This window comes from Protopterus annectens, chromosome 14.part0, assembly GCF_019279795.1.
Source record: "Protopterus annectens isolate FY-2018-M chromosome 14.part0, PAN1.0, whole genome shotgun sequence".
Lineage (NCBI taxonomy): Eukaryota > Metazoa > Chordata > Ceratodontiformes > Protopteridae > Protopterus > Protopterus annectens.
Window position 1 is genome coordinate 1,078,041,148 of NC_056748.1, and position 24,616 is coordinate 1,078,065,763.

At 41.6% G+C, this 24,616-nt stretch overlaps 1 protein-coding gene across 2 annotated transcripts in view; it reads left to right on the forward strand.

Annotated features, from left to right (window-relative positions):
- The window catches only part of KNDC1 (kinase non-catalytic C-lobe domain containing 1), a 1,471,539-nt gene that overhangs the window by 744,941 nt on the left and 701,982 nt on the right, over positions 1-24,616 (forward strand). The gene's annotated exons all lie outside the window — the stretch shown is intronic.

Genomic DNA, 24,616 nt, shown 5'->3' on the forward strand with positions numbered 1-24,616 from the left:
CAGTTATAGTTTTATGCCCTGTCCAATTATTATGTAAACATTGTTTTCATTGTTACTGATATTGTGCATTGCATACATCATAATATACTGCAGACATAAGGCATGATTGCAACATATTACTGATTAATATTGCTAAAGATCAATTGCAGAAGTGAGAGCTGCTCTTCTTCTTCTTTCAGCTGCTCTTGTTAGGGGTCGCCACAGCAGATCATCTGTTTCCATTTCTTCTTGTCCTCTGCATCTTGCTCTGTCACACCAACCACCTGCATGTCCTCTCTCACCACATCCATAAACCTTATCTTAGGCCTCCCTCTTTTCCTGTTGCCTGGCAGCTTCATCCTTAGCATCTTTTTCCTAATATACTCTCCATCCCTCCTCAGCACATGTCCAAACCAATGTAATCTTGCCTCTCTGGCTTTGTCTCCAAACCATCCAACCTGGGATGACCCTCTAATGTACTCGTTCCTAATCCTGTCCATCCTCGTCACACCCAGTGCAAATCTTAACATCTTCAACTCTGCCATGTCAAGCTCTGACTCCTGCCTTTTTGTCAATGCCACTGTCTTTAACCCATATAACATAGCTGGTCTCACTACCCTCTTGTAGACCTTCCCTTTCACTCTTACTGGTACTCGTCTGTCACAAATAACTCCTGACACTCTTCTCCACCCACTCCATCCTGCCTGTACTCTCTTCTTCACCTCTCTTCCACACTCACCATTACTCTGAACTGTTGATCCCAAGTACGTAAACTCATTCACCTTCGCCACCTCTACTCCTTGCATCCTCACCATTCCTCTATCCTCCCTCTTTCACACACATATATTCTCTCTTAGTCCTACTGACCTTCATTCCTCTTCTCTCTAGAGCACATCTCCACCTCTCCAGGGTCTCCTCCACCTGTTCCCTACTCTCACTACAGATCACAGTGTCATCTGCAAACATCATAGTCCACAGGGACTCCTGTCTGATCTCATCTGTCAACCTGTTCATCACCATTGCAAATAAAAAAGGGCTCAGAGCTGATCCTAGATGTAATCCCACCTCCACCTTAAACGCATCCGTCACTCCCACCGCAGACCTCACTGCTGTCACACTACCCTCATACATATCTTGTACCACTCTTACATACTTCTCTGACACTCCCGACTTCCTCATACAATATCACAACTCCTCTCTAGGCACCCTGTCATATGCTTTCTCTAAATCCTCAAAGACACAATGCAACTCCTTCTGACCTTCTCTGTACTTCTTCATCAACACTCTCAGAGCAAACATTGCATCTGTAGTGCTATTTCCTGGCATGAAACCATACTGCTGATCACTAATCATCACCTCCCTTCTTAACCTAGCTTCCACTACTCTTTCCCATAACTTCATGCTGTGACTGATCAGTTTAATCCCTCTGTAGTTACTACAGCTCTGCACATCACCCTTATTCTTAAAAATCGGTACCAAAACATTTTTTCTCCATTCCTCAGGCATCCTCTCACTTTCCAAGATTTCATTAAACAATCTAGTTAAAAACTCCACTGCTATTTAACCTAAACACCTCCATGCTTCCACAGGTATGTCATCTGGACCAACAACCTTTCCGTTCTTCATCCTCTTCATAGCTATCCTTACTTCCTCCTTGCTAATCCACTGCACTTCATGATTCACTGTCTGCACATCATCCAACCTTCTCTCCCTCTCATTCTCTTCAGAGCTCTGTGTTTAGCATATTAAGAGTGAGAGTGCATTATCTCAGACTTCACATGGTTTGTTTCTCATTTCTGACCATTCCCTGTGTGGAGTTTGCATGTTCTCTCCCCTTATCTTTGTTCTACCACCACACCAAAAAATATTGGATGTTACCTAAACCTCATCCAGAAATTTCAGCAGAGTTGTGGGCAGTTTCAGAGTCTAGGTGGTACCTACCAGTGTGCAATATCCTCTAGATAAGCAACACTGAAGACAGGCTGTTTTCTGTGTCAAGGCTCGCCACTCAAATCTCTTTAGTTAATTTGGTTATGTTGACTAATTTTGCCAAATGGATATGAATTTTTGCTCATAAGTGGGTTGAGGGACCCATTTTACTCCAGGGATCCATTTTAATGGTAGGAAATGTCTATCTGCCTGTATGGCCAGTATGTATATAAAGCCCAGCAGCACTAGACCAATATGGGCCAGCTGATGCTCAGTTGCCCAGCTACGTGTTGAGTGAAAACTAGATGTAAAACCAATCAACCTGCTAAACATGAACTAAGGATTGCAACACTAGATAAAGGCTCATTGACTGGGCACAGCTTATATGTGGATAACATAAAGGTAAGGAGGAAGCTGGACATCCTATGTATCCAAGAAACAAGGTGGAAGGGCAGTGCAGCTAAGTCACTTGGCTTGGGATTCAGAGTCTTTTCCTGAGGGAGGACAGACTAGAAATGATGTGGGAATTATGGTGAGGGAGAGTCTTAAGACAGTGAGGAATGTCCTCAGGATTTGTGGGTTGAGGGACCTATTTTACTCCAGATGGACGTTTCCAACCTCCACTACCTTTAACCTTCTCCTTCCTTTACCTTTACGTTTCCTTTTCTCTTACTTTCTCTGTAAACACGGACTCAGTTCATATAGAACATTTTTTTAATACAGTACTGATGTTTTTACTGTTGACTTTCAAATAAGTTGTATAGTTTGCTAGAGTCTTTAAATTACTATGGAACCGTTATAGTGCTAGTATTATCTGAACTTATATTGTTTCAATTAATTGGAGCTTTTCTCATTGGGCCTCTGCTGAAAAAAGGAATTGGCTCAGTCAGACATTCCCGGTCAACAAATATAAAATAAAGTGATGAATTCATGCCAGTTAGACTCCAGTGTAAAGATGGGATAGTATTCATAATCTCAGCCCAAGTCCCACAGCAGGGTTCTGATGACAGAAAACTGGAGTGCATTCTGGCAGCAGATGGAGGACCTTAAAGATAAGCAGGACATTTATTTATTTATTTGACATTTGTTTACTGCGAAAGTCTGACTGGGTATGAACCCATTTTCAGTGGAGGTTTGGGAAGAAAAGCTCCAGAGACACTTACAACAATTACATAGATAATAAGATTACCAGGCTATAATTCATACCACACCTTTCGCCACCAAACTCAGACCGAAACACTAAAGGTGGAGGCGTGTCCATATTCATTAAGGATATCCACACATCCAAGCTAGTTGCTCAGCATAATGCATCCGAGATTATCCAAGCTCAACTAACTCTGGGCAAAACAGCAATCCAGATTGTAGCTTGCTACAGACCCCCCACCATGCCCCAGGATTTCCACTCCTCTTTTCTTGATACACTGGAAAATATTAAGGTACAGCCCAATACTCTAATAATGGGTGATTTCAACTACCCTACCATTAACTGGGAAAACTACTCGCGTACCAACTCTTTTGCTAAATGTTTTCTGGAAATCATCAAGTCCAATGCCTTGGATCAACTTATCCACACCCCCACCAGGGGCAGCAATATCCTAGACTTGGTCATCACCAACATGGGTGACACCAGAGGTCAGCTCCTCTGTCAGATCCGACCACAAGCTAATCACCCTAGGCATCCACATCCTGCTCCCACCCCCCATTAGGAAAACAACCGTAAAACGTTTCTCCAAAGCCAACTTCACGCTTCTTAAGACAGAAGTGGCAAACTTCATGACACCCATGCAGATGGACAATAGAATGCTGCTGAATCCTACGCAAATGCACTTTATAAGCACTTACACAAGTGCATGGATCGTGCTATCTCTAACAGAACCAAGATGCTATCCTCCAAAAAAAGGAAGCCAATCTGTTGGTCTTCTGCCATAAACAAATTCTACAACAGAAGAAAGAAACTGTTGCAAAAAAAAAGAGTAAAATCCCACGATTGGAGGAACTCCTTGGTCAGCCTCAGTAAGAAGCTGAGATTCCTCATAAAATCCTCCAAAGCTAGTTATAAAAACAAAATTGCCACTGATTCTAAAGACAACCACAAAACATTCTATAGCTATGTCAAAAATCTCAATGGCAACACTCAGATCTGCTCTGAGTTACAGCACAATGACACTAAATATACAGAACCAACTGATATTGCCAACATCCTGGTAGGTAGGTTCAGTGCTAACTTTACCCCCCTCTCACCCCCTAAAGGGCCCATCTTTATACCGGAAGAATGCAAAGTTCCTGTAATCACAGCTGCACAGGTAAAAACCTCACGCTCCAAAGCCAAGAACACCGCATCCGTGGGACCTGACAACATCCCAGGCTGCCTTCTACACGAACTACAGAATGAACTGGCACCCCACCTAAGTACCATGTTCAATCATAGCCTAACCTCAGGCTTTGTACCCATTGAATGGCGCACCGTGACAGTTCTCCCACTCCACAAAGGGGGGGCCACAACAGACCCTGGGAACTACTGCCCCATTAGCCTGATGAGCCTGGTCTGCAAGGCCATGGAACATATCATCTTGGAACTTGTAAACAAAGACATTAGAGAAATCCAAACTCTGGACCCCACACAGTTCGGGTTTGTAAAAGGCAGATCATGTCTCCTAAACCTGATAAACTTCTTTGAAGTAGTCACCGAAGCCATAGAGGAGGATAAGGTGGTTCACACAGCCTATCTAGATCTCGCCAAGGCATTCAACACCATACCCCACTCTGGAATTATGTATAGACTCACTAAACTAGATATAAATCCCTATGTCACAAAATGGGTGACATAACTGGCTTACTGACAGAACCCTCACTGTGAAAGTAGCAGACTCCAAATCAGACTTCAGACCAGTGGAGTATCACAGGGTTCAGTCCTGGGTCCTCTCCTGTTTGGTATCTACTTCTGTGAAGTACAGGCTAGCATAGAAGGTCTTTGGCTAAATAAATTTGCAGATGACTGCAAACTAGGAGCCATAATCGAAACTCCTAACGATGTGGACATCCTACAAAAGGGCCTCACTGAGACAGATGCCTGGTGTCAAAACCATGGTCTCAAGCTCATTGCCAAAAAGTGCATTGTCATCCCCTTTGGTAAAAACTCTGTACCCATGAACTAGCACATAGGCGGTAGTCTAACACCGAAAGTGTGATGAGACCTTGGGACACAGGTGGACAGTAGTCTCGCCACAGTGGTCAGGAAATCCTTCTACAATGGCACACCATCACAAAAGGTTTCTCATCCAGAAAAAAGAGTTAATTGTTCCCCTCTACTCATCACTCATTAGACCTATTATAGAGTATAATGCCCCTTTTGGTATATACCTCACAAGACATCTACAACAATGGGAAAGGCCGCAAAAATACCTCACAGAGGATTACTGGCCTCAAACAGATGGATTACGCAGACAGTCTCAAAAAACTCCAGCTTTACTCCGTCACATATCACCTACTCAGGGGCGATCTCTGCCTAACATACAAAGCTATGTCAAGCCCAGAGCTGTTAGACATGCTCCACTTAAAGAAATCCCAATCCCTCCAAATTGCATGCTCTAGGGACCTAAACCTTGTCACCACAATAAACGGAACATGCTGGAGGAATAGATTTCTGTCCCAGAGACTTCCCATACTCTAGAACAGACTACCTATCTATGTCAAACAGAGCTTCTCATTAGCACTCTTCAAGAAAAATCTTGATGATTGGATGGGTATTAGGAAATTCACCCCGGGGATCACTTCTGTGGTTCTGCTTGACAGGGGCACAGGAAAATAATTTTCTTGGGTGGCGAAAGCCAGGGTACCGTTTGGCTAGGCTTGTACAGGCCCTATGGCCAATAGCCTAGTACCTACCTATGAAGATTACAAAAACTTATTACATATCAAAAAATAGATACAAAGATTACAAAAATGGATTGCATAGCAAAATATGATAATTCATAGATACCATGAAATTAACAAAATGGATAGAACCCACATTTCTACATGCATTAGTTAATATAATCTAACAATAGAATACACCAGAGATCATGTAAATTCGAGAAGAGAGGAGTAAGACGGGAGAGAAATATGTAAAAAGCAGATGGAAGATGAGAAATAAGGGTAGGAGAAGGAGTAGTGTGAAGGAAATCGAGAGGGAATTAGAGTAAGCAAATTAAGGGTTGTATGGAGGTCAGCATTCGGGGTTGAGCTAACTAGAGTAAGGGGGGAGTCGGTATAAATTGGGTAGAGTAAGGGGGGAGTCGGTATAAATTGGGTAGAGTAAGGGGGGAGTCAGTATAAATTGGGTTGAGTAGGAGGGAACAGATGGCATGAAAAGTATTCTGGTTGGGTGGGGTGAAGTAGTAGAAGAGAATGACAGTCGCACATGAAAGTAATGTTACAGAGAGGCTTTAATGGTGGGAGGATATAGAGTGAAAGCAAATAGACAAGAAGTCGTGTGCTAGCCAGGGCAAGAGCATGGGCAGCAACAGTTTAATAGGTGATCCTTAAGTAGTTTTCAGAAGAGCAGGGTTAACTGTAGTTCTGATAGATTGAGGGATTATGTTCCTGGTTTTGGCGATGTGATATGAGTAAAGAGAATCTCCAGCACTATTGTTGGATTTGGTTATTTGTAGTAGTGATTTATTAGTGGAACGTAGTACCCGATTATTGGTATAGGGTTGGAGTAGGTTTTGGAGGGAAGGGGATTTTCTGGTTGATGTATCAGTCTGTGGGCAGTGATGAGCTTTGGTATAGGTTAAGTAGTGGGGTAATTCTAACCAGTTGAGATGCCGCAGAGCAGATCAGTGGTGAGACCTATGTGGGGAGTTTGTAGCAAATTTGGCTATTTTGTTGTAGCATGCTTCAAGTTTTTATAAATCTGTTTTCGTTAGATTGGTAAAAATAAGGGAGGCATATAGGAGAGTAGAGAGTAGATAGGTTCTGTGATTGCCTGTCTGGTAGTGTTGGTGATATATGATTTGCTTCTGAATAGTGTTCCTAGTTTAATGTGCGTCTTTTTGATAGTTTGAGATGTATGTATGTCAAATTTCATATTATTGTCAGTTAGAACACCTAACAGTTTTGTTTGGGATACTGTAGTTGTTATGGTGGTGTCAGAATAGATGAGAAACAAAGATGGAAAATCTATACATGTTGTGGGTTGAAAGAGCATGAGTTTAGTTTTGCTTGGGTTTAGTACTAATTATGAGTTTGAGAGCCAGGATTCCACAGAAGAGAGAGACCACATTGTTTTGCATCTTTTAGTTGGTGTAGGGTGGGAGCAGCACAGATGAGTGTAGAGTTGTCTGTGTATTGAACAACGGAGTCAAGATGGGTTGCAGTGTGAAGTTTATTGGTAAAAGTACTGAAGAGAAGAGGTCCTAGAATTGAGACCTGAAGAACCCCTATAGTGACAGGTAAGAGAGATGAGAGATCATGTTACTATTTAGCAGCTAGTTGTTGACCAGTTAGGTAGTTTCGGAACAATGCAAAACAGGAGTGACTGTGCTTTAGGTCAGAGAGTTCAGTGAGGAGTTTCTGGTGAGAGACTGTCAAAAGCTTTGGACAGGTCAAGGGAAATGGGAGATACTAGTTTACCTTCATTTCAGTACTGGCTGATAGTATTAGTAAAATATAGAATGTCAGTAGTGGTGGTGGTATGATTGGGGTGGAAAGCATGCCGTTTGTTGGATAGAACATTGTTAGATAAGAGGTAGTTCAAGAGTTGGGTATGTATACGTTTTTCTTATATTTTGTCTAGGGAAAATAAATTTGCTATAGGTCTGTAATTGGAGAGTACATTAAAGATCCCACACTTATGAAGTGTGGTGATGTATAATATTTTCCAGTTTAATGGAATGCAGTGTTCCATGACAGTGGTTGATTAAAATGGAGATAGGATAGGAGATGACATTAGTTGTTAGTTTAAGATATTCTGTAGGTAAGTTTTAAGCTGCTAGGGTTGTAGGCTTATGTTTGCTGAGCAATTTCTTCATGGTATTGGTTTGGATGGATTTGAAAGAGAAGGTATCAATGGCTTCACTGGGTGCTAGTGGGATGGTTAGATGAGTAATGTTGTATTTTTTTTGGAAAGGGATAGTTTAGAATTAGTAAAATATATGTTGAAATGTGTTGCTATATTGTCTTTATTACTTATGTTTGATGGAGTTGATGTTAATGGTTGACCAGGTTGGAGGAGCTTTTTTATGGCAACCAGAATTTTTGTTGGTTGTTGTGATGTTTTTGCTGAATTTCACTGTAGTAGTTGTTTTGTCTTGTTTTGCTTTGTTTCCAAGTTGTCTGTAGTATTCTTGGTTGACTTGTGTTCTGCTGGTATGCCATTGTGCCCATGTTTTATCTCTGAGTTTATGTAGTACTTCAGTTTCTCGTGTTTTCCAAGGGGCATACTTTTATTTCACTCTTATAGTCCTGCATGGTGCTCGTTTGTTTACTATGCTAAGAAAAGCGGTACTAAAGTAATCTACGGCAGTATTTAGAGATAGTCGTAAGTGGAGTCCAATTACAGGGTGGAGATGAAGGTTTGAGCATTAGTCATTTTTGTTGAAAATTTGTCAATAATAGTATTTCTGGGGGGGATTAAGATGATGCCTAAGTAGGTAGGTTGGGAGGTGGTCACTGGTGCTGTCAGGTAGGCAGCCTGTATGATAAACATATGAAGTTCTGTTAAGGATCTGGTCTAGAATTGACTGCTTTTTTGGTGGGTTTGTATATTCTGGTTGCAGACTGTATTACATGGGTGAAACAGTGCAGATTAATGAAATTAGTGGGGTTTTCTGAGTTGCAGGAGAACCAGTCAGTATTGAAGTAACCCATTATGATCGTTTCTTGTGGAAACCTTAAGGATATCCAGTGGAGAATGTCCTCAAGTATATTGAGGTTATTTCTGGAAGGAATATACATGAACTGTAATGTTTAGGTATTTATTGGAGTTATTTTTGAGTTTTCTAAACAATATCTCGGCATTGTTGAATTCTGCGATGTTTGGTTCTAGAAGTTCTAATATGAGATTAGCTTTGTAAATGATGGCTATTCCACCTCCACGTTTCTTTTTTCTATCAAGTCTATGTATGTAATAGCCTGGGATGAGAATTTCATTGTTGATTATTTCTGGTTTCAGCCAGGTTTCTTTTAGTACTGCAATGTCAGGGAGTAGCTTGGCATTCATGTACCTTAACTATGCTCCTGAGGTTCATGTTGAGTAGTAGGTTTGCCCTTTTGGGGAAGCATTTAATACACAGTAGGGAAGTAGATGGGTACAAGTAGATCAGTTTTGTGATCAGGGTTTGGATGAATATCACAGCTAAGTTTGAGATGAGATGCTAAATATAGGAGTGAGTTTGAGAGTTTTGTTATCAGTTCTCATACTTGAGAGAAATTTGGGATGAGAAATGAGATGCGACTACCTATGTGTGAAATGTGGTAGGTAGTAGTATAGAGGTCTGACACTAACTCAGAGTTAATGAGTTTTGTGTATAATTGGTGAGGAAATTATGTTGTATGGGAGGTGAAAGTGTTGGATACTCAACTGTGATAAGTTAGGTGAGTGACTAGAGAAAGGAGTATGAGAGAAATTGTATATAAGATTAACATTTTTACATGCTTGGGATATTGAGAGGTTATCATTAAAACTTAGAAGTAGGAAGAGCCAAGTGTTAGTGGTTTGGGGTGCTGAATTTATTGCATAAGAGAAGTGTAATGAGGTGCAATGACTACTAGTATGCTAATTGGATAAGGAGAGGAAGAAGGCAGGGATAGTTAAATAATTAGAGTAGGTAAAGGGTGGGATTATTGTGAGTACGGAATATGTGGTGGCAATTATGATTGGATGATGATGACTGGGGGGCATGGTAAGTGGAAAATAAGTTTAGATGCACTGGAGGTGGGTGGAAATTGGGGGTAGGGGAGCAGAGTGAGCCCAAGCAGAGTGGGTGGAACCTGGCCACTGATGCACCAAGCAGCAGAACTGTAACACTTGCAGGTCAGTGCCAGTATGTCTAGATAACAAATACTCTGATATCTTGTTTTAGTGTAGGCATTTGTGTGATGCAAATCCTGACAGGCTACCTTGATCACTTGGCAGAAAAAGAAACTGAAAAAGACAGTTGTGTAGTGGGGGATGGGGGGAACCTAATGATAGCATCTTAGCTAGTGTGGACACCACTTTCCTGCTTCAAGCAATTATACAAATAAAATGTAACTTATGAGCTGCAGCATAGTGGGGAGAAGAGGTACATTGTTGAACTTGAATGTATTTTCCCAGCTTAGGTCATGATCCTGCAGTTAAAGGGTGAAATTCAAGAAACATCCAAACCCCGATGGGAGGCACTCATGTTTGAAGAATGAAGCTAAAATACGAATTGTTGAACTTAAGTGCCCTTTCCCAACATAGGTCATGATCCTGCAGTTATAGGGTAAAATTCAAGAGCAGTCCAAACCCAGGAGAGAGGGAGGAACACTCGCATTTGGAGAATGAAGGTATAATATGAGTGGCTAGCATACTATTCTTGGGCCACGAAGGTACTACTGACTAATACGTTATTTTTTTTTCATCCTCTGCTGGTGGTGTTAATAGGAAATTGAATGCTCGTATCATGATAGAACAGGGTATGAGGAATTCCTGGATCTACAAGGGTGGGGCAATGGCAGTAAAGAAGGAGACCATTTTGTACTTCTGTTAGGCAAATGACTTGATGGTAGCAAACGCATGGTCTTAACAAGAGAGACGGTCACAAGATCACATACAAAAGTGGCCATTGTGTAACTCAAGTAGACTTCCTACGAGAAAGGAAAGAGCACTGGGGTAGAATCAGTCATTGTAAAATCATCCAAGGTAAAACAGCTGGCCCACAACATAAACCGCTGGTGACCACACTCGGCTGCAAGCAGTGGTCACTGAACGCTCTATGAACATTAAAGACAAGGCTAAAGACATGGAAAGATGACTGGAGTGAAAGCACAAGCAATTAGGAAATACTCAGGGCTCTAGCACCACAGGAAAAAAAGAGGGGGAGTCAAATAAGAATGCCGACATCTCAGAATAGCATGCGAGGACTTTAGAAGCGATTTAAGGTCAGGCCTGCAATGGAAATAAGATGTGCAAGGAAAGCCAGCGGTGAAACGCAGAATTCAGGAAGATTTCAAAAGGGAAAACATGAGTGCAAAAACAAAATGGGAGACAAAAGACAAACCCGATAAGTAGGAATTCTTAGTGGCTAACAGAGGCTAATAGAGAACTCACAATAGCAAAGAACAAGACATCAGAGGCATTTTGTAAGCTTTTTCAAAGCGAGTCAGCAGATAGTCCTAAAAGTTCATCAGGGTCTGATGCAAAGACAGAAAGATAAAGAAGATAGTCAGCAATCACCATTCATAAGTGATTCCAGCAACAACCTGTAAACCGGTCTATAGGATATAAAAGACAGATGGAAGGGGTACTTCCAGCAACTTCTGAGTGACAAAACCTTACAGAAGCTAATGACCGTACTCTGACTACAGTGATAAAGGATATAAGAATGGCACGCAAAAAAGTAAAGTTAGGTAAAGCAGCAGATTCGGATACAGCAGATGTGGTCAAGGTGTTGGGTAGGTCATGGGAGAAGTCGCTCCTGAGGATACTCCTAGCAGTATGGAGAATAACTTGAGAATATGCCATTGTGTAAAACAAATGGGACATTCACAACTATGGGCAGTTTAGCGGTATCAAACCCCTGTCACACTGTAAAAACATGCTGTGGAGGCACATAGATAAATGAGTAGTAGAAAGTCAGATGGGAGATCAATTTTTATTCACATCAGAATGTAGTTAAACCAACTCAGTGTTTCCAGTGAAACAATGAGGAGAAGAAACTAGAGATGAGAATAGAGTCAACCTGGAACATTCCTGTACTTGGAGAGCGCATAGGACAATGTCCTAAGAAAACTGCCTTGGGTAGTCCTGTGACACTGAGGTCCTGAAACATTTGTAGACTTAGTGAAGGCTATGTTCAAGGATCCGGTAACATGGGTATGAACAGTGAGAGTGGGTGTGCATCAGGATTCGGTCTTGTGCCCACTACTGGTCATACTAGTGATGGGCTAAATTAACAAGCAAGTTGTAGGGGAGAGGTCAACAAAGTTGCTGTATCCAGGCAATGTGGCATTTCAAGCAGACACTAGAAAGAAACTTCAGTAAATAAGGGATTGGAATGCAAAACTGAAGGCACAAGGGATGACCCTGAGACTAGATTAGGCAGTTGCTATTGGAGAAAATGGAGGAAATCAGAAGAAGTTGAAAAGTGACACAGAAGGAAAACAGTTGTACAGGTTAACAGCTTCAGTATCTAGGAGGGTTGATTGAGGAGAAAGGATGTCTGAATGAAGATACCAAAGCTGGAATAAAAGGGTCTGTAGCCACCATCTAGTACAGAGTTGCATGGCGTAATGTATCACAAAAGAATACAAAAAAGCTGGAAAATAAGGTATACAGAACCCTAGTGTGACCAGCATCTCTGTATGGTACAGAAACCCTGGGTAGTGAAGGCAGAGCAGTTGAGGAAGCTAAAGATGATGGAAATGAAGTGCCTGAGATTGGGTGGTGGAATGCACACTCAGAGAAATTAAAAAAAAAAAATGATATCCAAGTAAAAGCCAAAATAGCTCTATTTTCAGAGGTCAAAGAAAACGATTTTTGGTGCATCAAGCATACCTCTCAGCTGTCCAGATTTTTACTTAATGTCCAAATCTTCTCATATTTTGATCTATTCCTCATAAAAATTGTAGTTTTCTGCCAATCACTGAGGATTGAAGTCACTAAAAATGATACATTTGAGTTAGACTTTATATCCTTCAGAAAATGCATAACACAACATAATTTATTCTACCACATCCAGATTTATTGTGTTAAGGAGTTAAGAGGTACTTGTATCAGGCATATGTCCAAGAAAGGAGAAAATGATTTGGTGGAGAAGATTTGGAGAAAGAGAGGGAGGAGGTAAAAGGAAATGAGCCTGTGCAGAAAAGAGATGGATTGATTTCATGAGGGGCGATCTGCGATTCATGACTATTTGAGAAGATGGAAGTGTTGTATCAAATCATGAGAAGGTGTTAATTAATGTGATACCCCAGCCCTGTGTAGAAAGTGATGACTGAATTATCTCAGACAATTTCTCATTTTCCAAGATACAGTAATGTCAGAGTAAGTATGCAAAAGTAAAAGGGTGTGGGGGTGCAGGAAGACAAATTTCCTTATAATTGCTAACTCAGTGTTATAACAAGCTTAGAGGTTTGACAGTTGTGTGCGTCCCAGTTTTATATCTGTACTTTTTAATCTGTGTCAGTCATGAAGCCTCACACTGAATGTTTATGACTTGTCATTTTAGCCCTTTTATGCATATGTCACCATTTCACAAACATTTTAGTACAGCTTTGAGAACCAGTACTTTTCTTAGCAACTGATTGCAGTACTTTCCTGTTTGACTCTAGTCAGTTAGCTATTTAATTAGAAACTTCTGGGAACTGTAGACATGTGACCTTCAGGGATGTTTTTAGTTGTCATTTTATTTTTCACCTCTCCTGCCAAGATAGATTGTTCCTTCCCCATCCTTCCTCTTGTAGCTCTGAATTATAAAGTGCCAGCATTTCTCCTTTTTTCATCATTCATTATTATCCTTGGCTGTCATACGTTTATTAATCTCTTTGTAAGTGCATGGAACGTCCAATCATGCTCTAGAATTTGCAGAGAGCATCTTATCATTTGCTGACATGGAAAAGTCTCGGAATCCATTTTTTAAACATATTAACAGCATGGTTATGTTCTTCAACCCCATTATACTACTCGGTGCCAACTTCATACGTTTTCTTCTAATTAAAAATCATTACTGGCTTGTTTGCTTATTTATAATTAGCTGGATAGGTAGACTGGTCAAAGGACATTTCTCAGCCATAATCCTGGCCACAGTGCCAGGATAATTCATTAACAATAAATATTGCACCAAACGCAACATAAATGACACTTCATTTATTCAGCGCATTTGTGGGCCTGGCTTGGACACCTGTGAATACAACACTTGGATTGCTTTAAAATTATCTGGCCTACAAAGCTGATACAAGTATATTTTTTGTACTTGCTCTAACTGTTTCAGCAATATTTAAACTTCTGTGTTGCATTTATTTATTTTGTTGAATTTATCACTGTTTTTCAGCCTGCACTTGTTAAAGAAACTCCATATGTTTGTTACATCTGTTTGTACACTGTGGTTAGGTTGTTTTAACAATATTCTGACATTTCCTAACCACCTCAGATTCTGGAAAAGCTGATCTGAGTGAGTCTGCCAAAATATTTTGTTAAGTTTCAGTTTTGTAAAGTTTTTGTGTATTGTGAACATTTCTCAGGATTAGTGAACTTATTTCCAAGGATTGCTGATACTGCAGGAATTCATTCTTCAGTTGTAAAGAATTTGTTACTTCACTTGAACTCAGTTTGTTTTACATTGGAAGGGTACTTTTGCACTCTGGTGGGAGCAGAGTGCTTAATTTAATCCATTCAAGGTGGAAACTACTGGTTGATAGCTTATTTTGTTTTTATCTGATTGGCCTAAGGGTTTATCTTTATAAAAGTCTTACATCCTGCTCGTATAAAAGCATCACATTTGTGCCTTGAGTAAATGCGGTTCCCAGTGCTTGCATATAGCCGACCTCTCCAGTTTAAAATCCTCAGTAAGAAATGCTTTGCGTTCTCTTCCGCTGTTCACAGCTGCTCAAGAGCGGACAGTTTCTGCAGAAGGTGGTGCTGTTACTCTTTTCCAATAGGCTGGATTCAAACCTGCTGAATCTAGACTGTTTGGTATCACTGTGCTCTTAAACCAAACAACTAACATTAAGAGAGCCTCCATGCACCCTTGTGGGAGAAGTGTGTAGCTCAAGACCCATCTGAGTTGGGGATTTCTGGAAAAAGGCTCTGTTTGGGGATTTCCATTTGGTAGTTGTGTTAAAACTGTTTAAATTTGCCTGTATATAAGCCTCACATTTGTCCGGGTTTGCTCTCTGTTATTGGAGGCGCTCAACATTTGGCAAATTTAGCCAGACATCTTGTGTGCATCTGCACTGAAATCCAACTCATCCACTGAAAAAAGTATGAAAAATAAGTATATTTTAAGCCAGCACTGTACTTTAACTGCATTTTATTGAATTGCTGCTTCATTTTTGCTGTTTGTAAGTCCAGCTTGCCCACTTCCTTTCCCAAATACCACATTCATAGGTTCATAGGTAGGTACTAGGCTATCCGCCGAAGGGCCTACGTAAGCCTAGCCAACAAGGTTCCCTGGCTTACGCCACCCAAAAAAGTTATTTTCCTGTGCCACTGTCGAGCAGAGACAAAGAAGTGATCCCCGGGGTGTATTTCCCATCCACTCATCAAGATTTTTCTTGAAGAGTGCTAATGAAGAACTTTGGTTGACATAGATGGGTAGCCTGTTCCAGAGTATGGGAAGTCTCTGGAACAGGAATCTATACCTCCAGCATGTCCTGTTCATTGTGGTGACAAGGTTTAGGTCCCTAGAGTGTGTAGCTTGGAGGGATTGGGATTTCTTTAGGTGTATCATGTCCAACAGCTCTGGGTTTGACATAGCTTTATATGTTAGGCAGAGATCACCACGGAGTAGGCGATATGCTACGGAGTAAAGCTGGAGTTTTTTGAGGCGGTCAGTCTAGGGCATTTATTTGAGGTCAGTAATCCTCTTTGTGAGGTACTTCTGTGGCCTTTCCAGCTGCTGCAGATGTCTTGCGAGGTGCATTCCAAAAAGGGCGTTGTACTCTATAATGGGTCTGAGTGTCGAGTAGAGGGGGAACAATGACATCTTTTTTCCTGGATGAGAACCCTTTTATGATGAGGTGTGCCACGTAGAAGGACTTCCTGACTACTGTGGCGAAGTGACTATCAAAGGAGAGGCTACTGTCCACCTGGGTCCCAACATTTCTCATCACACATTTGGTGTTAAGTAGATTGCTGCCTATGTGGTAGTTTATGGGTACAGAGATTTTACCAAAGGGGATGCCACTGCACTTTTTGGCATTGAGCTTGAGGCCATGGCTCTGACACCAGGCATCTGTCTCAGCGAGGCCCTTCTGTAGGATGTCCACATCATTTGGGGACTTGACTATGTCTCCTAATTTGCAGTCATCTGCAAACTTCATTAGCCAGAGGCCTTCTGTGTTAGCCTGTACTTCAGAGAAATAGATACCAAACAGGAGAGGTCCCAGGATGGGAACCCTGTGGTACTCCACTTGTCACTGCTTTGAGGTCCGTTTTGGAGTCTGCAACTTTTGCAGTGTGGGTTCTGTCAGTGAGCCAGTTGGCAACGCATCTTGTGACGTAAGGATTTATACCTAGTTTAGTGAGTTTAACTATAATTCTAGAATGGGGGATGGTGTTGAAAGCCTTGGCGAGGTCAAGATAGGCTGTGTGAACCACCTTACCCTCATCTACGGCTTTGGTGACTGCCTCAAAGAAGTCGATCAGGTTCAGGAGGCATGATCTGCCTTTCACAAACCCGAACTGGGTGGGATCCAGAGTTTGGTGGTTACCAATGTCTTTGTTTGCATTCCACGATATGTTTCATTTCTTTGCAGACCAGGCTTGTCAGGCTAATAGGTCGATAGTTCCCGGGATAAGTGGTGGCTCCCTTTTGTGGAGCGGAATAACTGTTGCTATACACCATTCAGTGGGCACAAAGCCTGATGCGAGGCTATTATTGAACATGGTGCTTAAGTGGGGAGCCAGTTCGCTCTAAAGTTTGTGTAAAACATAGCCTGGGATGTTGTCCGGTCCCATGGATGCTGTGTTTTTGGTTTTAGAGAGTGCACCTTTTACCTGCGTAGTTGTGATTACAGGGACTCTGCATTCTTCCTGTATAATATAGGGCCCTTTAGAGGGTGGGGGTGGGGTAAAGTTAGCACTGAACCCTATCTACCAGGATGTTGGCAATATCAGTTGATTCTATAATTTTCGTGCCATTGTGCTTTAACTCAGAGCAGATCTGAGTGTTGCCATCAGAATTTTTGACATAGCTGTAGAATGCTTTGTGGTTGTCCTTAGAATTAGTGGTGATTTTGTTTTCATAGCTAGCTTCGGAGGATCTTATAAGGGATCTCGGCTTCTTACTGAGGCTGATCAGGGAGCTCCTCCACTCATGGGATTTTACTCTCTTTTGCAACAGTTTCTTCCTTCTGTTGTACAGTTTGTTTATGGCAGGGGACCACCAGATTGGCTTCCTTTTTTTGGAGGATAGCGTCTTGGTTCTGTTTGGGATAGCACGATCCATGCACTTGTGTAAGTGCTTATAGAGTGCATTTGTGTAGGATTCAGCAGTTGTAACTGTATTGTCCATCTGCATGGGTGTCATGAAGTTCACTACTTCTGTCTTAAGAAGCATGAATTTGGCTTTGGAGAAATTTTTTACCATGGTTTCCTTAATGGGGGGGGGGGGGGGTGGAGGTGGAATGTGGATATTAAGGGTGGTTAGCTTATGGTCGGATCGGACCAACGAGGAGTTGACTTCAGGTGTGGAACACCTAGTCACTCATGTTAGCAATGACTAGGTCTAGGATATTGTTGCCCCTGGTGGAGGTGTGGATAAGATGATCCAGGGCATTGGAGTTTATGAATTCCAGAAAGCGTTGAGCTAAGGAGTTGGTACACGAGTAGTTTTCCTAGTTAACGATGGGGTAGTTGAAGTCGCCCATTATTAGGGTGTTTGTCTGAACCCTAATATTTTCCAGTACATCAAGAAAAGAGGAGTGGGAATCCTGGGGCATGGTGGGGGATCTGTAGCAAGCTACAATTTGGATTGCAGTTTTGCCCAGAGTTAGTTGCACTTGGATAACCTCGGATGCATTATGCTGAGCAACTAGCCTGGAGGTGTGGATATCCGTAATGAATATGGACACACCTCCACCTTTGGTGTTTCGGTCCAGGTTACATGGCCGAAAAGTGTGGTATGAGTTATAGCCTGGTAGTGCAGGGATGCTCTCTGGAGCCTTGAACCAGGTCTCGGTCACTGCACAGATATCGATGTTCTCCATTTTAAGGAGTGCCTCGAGTGAGTGCATTTTGAGATTTAGACTTCTAGCATTGAGTAGCATTACCCTCAATTTTTGCTTGCCTGTTCCTGTTACAGTGGTGAATTTGTTATTTGAACCTTGCCTAAAAAAGGCACTATAGGGGCAGCAAGAGCCTTAGCCAGTATCTGGAATCCCAGGGGTGGCAGGTGCAGGCCATCTGTGGCAAAGCATTGTGGTTTGTCGACCACATCATCCCAAGCAGACAGATACTGGATCCCCTTAGAATGACACCAGAAGCTTAGCCAATTGTTGAAGTCAATCATTTTGTCCTTGTACTGTGGTATCATTCTGGGCAATGGCAGAATGCTACTCAGGGCTAGGGTCATACCTGCCTGGGCTACAAGATCCGGAGAGCTCTTCCATGTCTCTCTTCATGTAGTCCAGGGAGGTACGTCTCAGGTCATTCACACCAACATGGACAATGACAGAGTCATATTTGTACTTGTTGTGGAGTGACCTGAGTGCATGGGTTATGTGGCGGATCCTGGCACCCGACAGGCAGCTGACAGTAACCTTCTCCTTGTTTAGCCTGGTGAGTGGGACATCAGTGTGCCTGACTATAGAGTCACCTATAACTAGTGTGTTGGGTACGTTGTTTTGACTTATTGGCTGTGGTTGAGTGGCACACTTGAGTCTGTGGGTTATGTGTCATTTGGGTTGAGTTGGGGTATGGAGGTTGCTTGCGTTTCTGCTTTGGAGGTCTCTGTTGCTTAGACAGATTATTATTGAGAGCCTCCGTGAATGTTTTTGTGTTACTATGTGTGGATTTTGGTGGTGTAGATTTAGTGAGACTATGTGATGAGTGTGGTGTGGTGCAAATGTTTACCATCTCCTTATGACTGTCAAGTTCAGTCTTGGTTGGAGAGAGCTTTACCTCCAGTTTGACTAGATAAGTGCATTTCTCGCAGGTTGTAGTGCTGGGTGGTAGGAGGAGAGGGTTGTCTGTGTACATGAGGCAATTTCTACATTGCCTCAAGATGCCCAGATTCATCAGATAGGAGAGAACACTGGGAGCTGACCCTTGGACATGCCTGAATAAAAACTATTTTCCTCTAGATAAGTGAGGAAAGTGAGTACAAGAGCTGTTTTTCTCTAAGCAAGTGAGAAAAGTAAGTACAAAAACTGTTTTCCTCTAGAAGATTCAGAAAAATCCTGCTACAATGGACAGGCAGTTTCCCATCATTTCTCCTGTCAGCTTGATTAATATGGGCATCTTGAAGCAATTGCTTCATGTATACTGGCAACCATTTACTCCTAAAGCAAACTAACACCCTATGTTAGAGAGATGCAAATACACTGTGGAATTGGAGTCAGTTCTCTCATGTAAAAACAAACTAGACATCAAACAGGTTGTTAGCACACACACTTCACCTCTCATGCAAACCTCAACTGGTCATAGGCTACTCCATAGTGAGAAGCACACAGATGTCCCCCTCACCAAAATGGACAATGAGAAGGTCATAGCGGCTTATCAGGTGCCAGGAACTGACAAATCACACACGCACTCAAGTCACTCAACAAGTACCATTATGGCTCTGTCATAGTCCATGTTGGAGTGAATGACTTGAGACATTCCTCTCTGGACTATATGAAAAAAACGTGATGGAACACTCGTGTCCCAGGCAGGTATGCTTCTAGCCCTAAGCAATATCCTACCCTCACCCAGGATGATGCCACAATATAAACAAAAAATGATTGACTTCAACAATTGGCTCAGCTTCTGGTGTTAGTCCTGGGGAGAATATGGTAGAGAGACCTCACTACTATGCTAGAGATGGTCTGCACCTGTCCCCCTAGGCTTTAGGATACTGGCAAAGGCCCTTGTCTCGCCCATAGTGCCTTTTTAGGCCATGTCAAAACAACAAGTTTTCCAATGTAACAAAATTGAATCAATACAAACTGAGTCATGCTGCTTAATGCTAGGAGGACAAATACAAAACTGCACTTCTAGAAGCATTCCTCACCTTGGAGGATGCTGATATCTGTGCAGTTAGAGACATGGTTCAAGGCCACTGATAGCTCCTCAGCCCTGCAAGGCTACAATGCCTTCTACATGTTCAGACCTCAAAATGAGCTTGAAAGAACCAAAGGTGGAAGTGTATCCATCTTCATTAAAACCAAATACACTTCGAGACTGGTCAAACAGCATGACTGTCTCAAACTACTCCATGGCCAATTAACTGTTGGGAAAGTACCATACCACATCATTGCTAGTTATAGATCCTCCACCATGAACCAGAATAAGTATACTGCCTGTCATTTTATTGGAATCCCTCGTTATACAGTCCAACACCTTAGATATGGGAGATATATAATATCCTTCCATAGACTGGTGGAGGACATACATGAGCAAAAACATGCTTGCCTAGAGTATTCTTGGACTTTAACACAAATGCTGTGGAAAAGATAGTCTGACCACCACTACAGGCTGTAATGTTCTGGACATAGTACTTAACATGGGGGGTCACTATACTTCCCTGTGGTGATGCCCTCCCTGGTTAGGTGAGACCACAAATCAGTTTTGTTTGAAGTAACTACTGGAGCTGGCACCCTTGCAGAAACAAAAAATGTATAAAAAAGTTCACTAAAGCTAACTACAGCCTACTAAGAAATGGTATAAAAAGCTTCATACCACCCACAATCGCAGACACCAATGATCACTATGCTGAAGTGTAAACAAATGTCCTGTACAAAAACTTAAGCGACTGCATAAACTCTGCTGTTCCTGACTGGATCAAAACCATATCTTCCCTTAAAAACAAGCTACCATGGTAGACTAGTATAAACAGGTTATATAACAAGTGGAATAAACTTTTGTCCAATAGCAAGAGGGATAGCAGTCTGCCAAGGAGGAGTTCACTCCAAAGCCTAAACCAGAAAATCAGAAATCTTATAAAGGCTTATAAAGCAAATTATAAAACTAAAATTGCATTCCTAGTCAAGGATAATCCTAAAGCATTATTTAACCACATCCAAAGTCTAAAATGGAATACCCATCCATGTGCCAAATTCTTAGATAGGATTATTCGTACTACACCAAAGGTATCGCCAACCTGCTCGCTGACAGAGTCAACACAAATTTCACCTCCCTATCCCTACCTACCGTATACCAAAGTATACCTGACACCAGCCCTCTGCCTAGTATCTGTAGAGTGCAGGTCATCTCCGCACTCACCAGGCCAGAAACACGGCATCAATAGGACCAGATAATATCTCAGGTTGTTTACTAAATGATCTAAAACAAGACCTAAGGGAACCACCTGGTGTTCTCTTTAGCCATAGCTTGAGATCTGGCTATATTCCTTCGGAATAGAGAACAGCAACAGTAATCCCCCTGCATAAAGGGGGGTCATCAACTGACCATGGAAACTACAGACCTCTACATCTAACCAACCTCATCTGCAAGGCCATGGAAAAAATTATCATGGACCATATCAACAAAGACATATCTGGCCTCCAAATGCTGGACCCAACCCACTTTGGCTTTAAGGGAAGATCCTGCTTATTAAACCTGGTAGACTTCTCTCAGAATGTCACCAAAGCCATGGATGAAGGTAAGACCACATGCACACAGCCTATTTTGATCTTGCCAAGGCTTAAACACAATTCTCCACTCTGGCAACATTGAGAAACTCTCCCAGATTGGGATTAACAACCAGACAGATTGAAACAAAGTTAAGAAAAGCCTCTAACTGGTAAACCCCAGACCCAGATGTAGTACCTAACTTCTTGTTAAAAGTATTAACATCTTTGCACGAGGATTTAGCCATGAATAAGAATTATTTATAGGCACACCCTGAAAAGACACCAACCTGGCTAATGGGAAAAGCAATGCTCCTACTTAAGAGTGAACCTGCAAGCTACCCTAAAAATTATAGACCAATACTTTGCCTTCTGATGACGTATAAATTATACACTGAAATTGATGTCAGTGGTTTATAGTCATTTAGAAGAAAACTCAATTATGGCAATAGAACAAAAGGTCAATAAAAGTCATACAGAACAAAGGATCATTTGTTGTTAAAGTCGTAGTGGAGAGCTGTAAAAAGGGGAAGAACTTAAGTATGGCATGGATTGACTACAAAAAAGCATCTGATATCCCACATTTGTGGATAAAACAGTGTTTAAAAATGTATACGATACACCCTAGACTGATCAACTACATTACAGTGACCATGAAACAGCAGCGGCAGACCACTTTGCAATTAAGCCATGATAAAGGACAACTTATTCCAGGGATAAAAATCCAAAGGGGGGATATTCCAGGGTGACCGCTGCTATTCTGTCTTGCCCTTAATCCATTAAGATGTCTACTTAACAGCTTAGGTCATGACTATAATTTGGCTCCTAGAAAACAATGTGCAAAGACTTCTCATCTTCTCTATGTCGATGATTTGAAACTCTCTAGCTCATCAGAGGAGGAACTGAAAGCACAACTGCAAGTTGTCAGACCTTTTTCATATGATAAAAGAATGTAATTTAGTCTTGTTATATGTGTAAAAGCAATCTTTAAAGCAGAAAAACTGAATCACCAAGAAAACATCAGTTTGGGACAATAACGTGATGTAGAAGAATGAGTAAAAGGGAGTGTGTAAATATTTGGAAACTGGTGAAGGGTCAACAAAAAACATGAAGAAATCCAAATAAAATTAATAAGGAGTACTTTAGAATACTTAAATGAATCCTGAAAACAGCGTTGACATCTAGGAACAAAATCCAAGCTGTACACCAATTTTTTCTTCCTGTCCTAACTTACAGTTTTGGAGTGATTGACTGGCTCCAAAATGTGCTGGATAGATTAGATAGGAAAACAAGAAGGATGCTTCATATGCTCACCAAATGATTCATAAAAATCAGTGCATTCCAAGATTATATATTCCTCGTTGTGAAGGAGAGATGGGCCTCCTTGAAATTGATTACATATATAGATCTGCAATCGTGGGACTCCACACACATCTGCTGACCTCACAAGACCGAAATGTAGTGAAAGTTTTGAAACATGAGGAGAATAAATCTAAGATGACTTCCCTGCTTAGGCTAGCCGAAGCATATGGGCAGCAAGCAGGAATGGAAATCAAACCACAAGTAGATAAAAATCGGGCAGTAACTGATTGTGCCAAAAAAGAAAAGAAAGAATATAAGGTGAAGGACCAGATGAGAAGGCAAGAAATGTGGAAAATGCATAAATATATTTGCAAGTATAGAAAACTTCTGGAAGAACCTCATATTTATCGGGAATGAATGCAGGAATGTTTTGGAGAGGCGAATTTAAACCAAGAGAATGAAACATTAATATTGGTGGCCCAAGAATAGTGGGGTATGTACACTTTGGTTTACAAAGTCCATTGAACATGTGGGAGAAACAAAACAGACCAATGTAGGTTTTGTAAAATAGAACTGGAAACAGTTGCACACCTCATTGTGACATACTAATGGCAGAAGGATTGTATACTGAAAGGCATAATAATGTGGCGAGACTGTTGCACTGGGGATTATGCAGACATTATGGTACTGAAGTGGCTGAAAAACACTGGAAATATGAACCACAAAGCATCATAGAAAATGATGATGTCTACATCACATGGGATCATCCATTACCAACAGTTCAAAAGACAGATGCTAGAAAACCGGATATAGTGGTCCTGGAAAAGAAGACAAATGTAGCATTGATCATTGAAATTGCCATACCCAGTGACTACAGTGTCCTGTGTACAGAGACACACAGTCCTAAAATATCAGGATTTGCAGGTAGAAACAAGAGCAATGTGGAAGAAAGATACCCAGATAGTTCCAATAGTAGTAGTAGGAGCAACGGGCCATATAAAATAGACTACAATCATATTTCAATACGTTGCCAATGCATGTAACTCCATATTAATTGCAGGAGGAGTCATTACTGGGCACATTGTGGTGCTGCAAAGAGCACTTCTGGCTGGTATCAAAGAGTGAAACAATACTAATTTCATGAACTTTAATCGTACCTTAACTTAGGAATGGGATACATTCTCATCATGGTATTAGAAATCCAAAACATTTGGAGAATTAAAAAAGGGATTAACCCTTTCATTACTAGAGGGGTAGCCAATTGGCTCACAGAACCCACTCTGTCAGAGTTGGTGACTCCACCTCCACCAGTATACCAGTCACCAGTGGAATATCACAAAGGGTCTGTACTGGGCCCCTTACTGCTTGGCATCTTTTTCTCAGATGTCCAGACCAAAGTAGAGACTGCCTTTGGCTCACCAAGTTTGCTTATGATTGCAAACTGGGAACAATCATCGAATCCCCCAGTGATGTCAACATATTACAAGAAGGGCTAACACAAACAAATGGTTGATGCCAAAGCCATGGCCTAAAACTAAATGGAAAAAAAATGTATTGTCATTCTCCTTGGTGAAACAGAATTCCCTACAAGCTACAATATTGACCCCCCCCCCCCGAGTTCCAACCCAGTGTTGTGAGCCTAGGGAACACACGTTGATAGCTGTATGAACTTTGGCCACCAGGTTTCCACAGTGGTAAGATGAGCCTTCTATGTACCGCACCTCATAAGCAAGGGCATGGCATCTACGTCAAG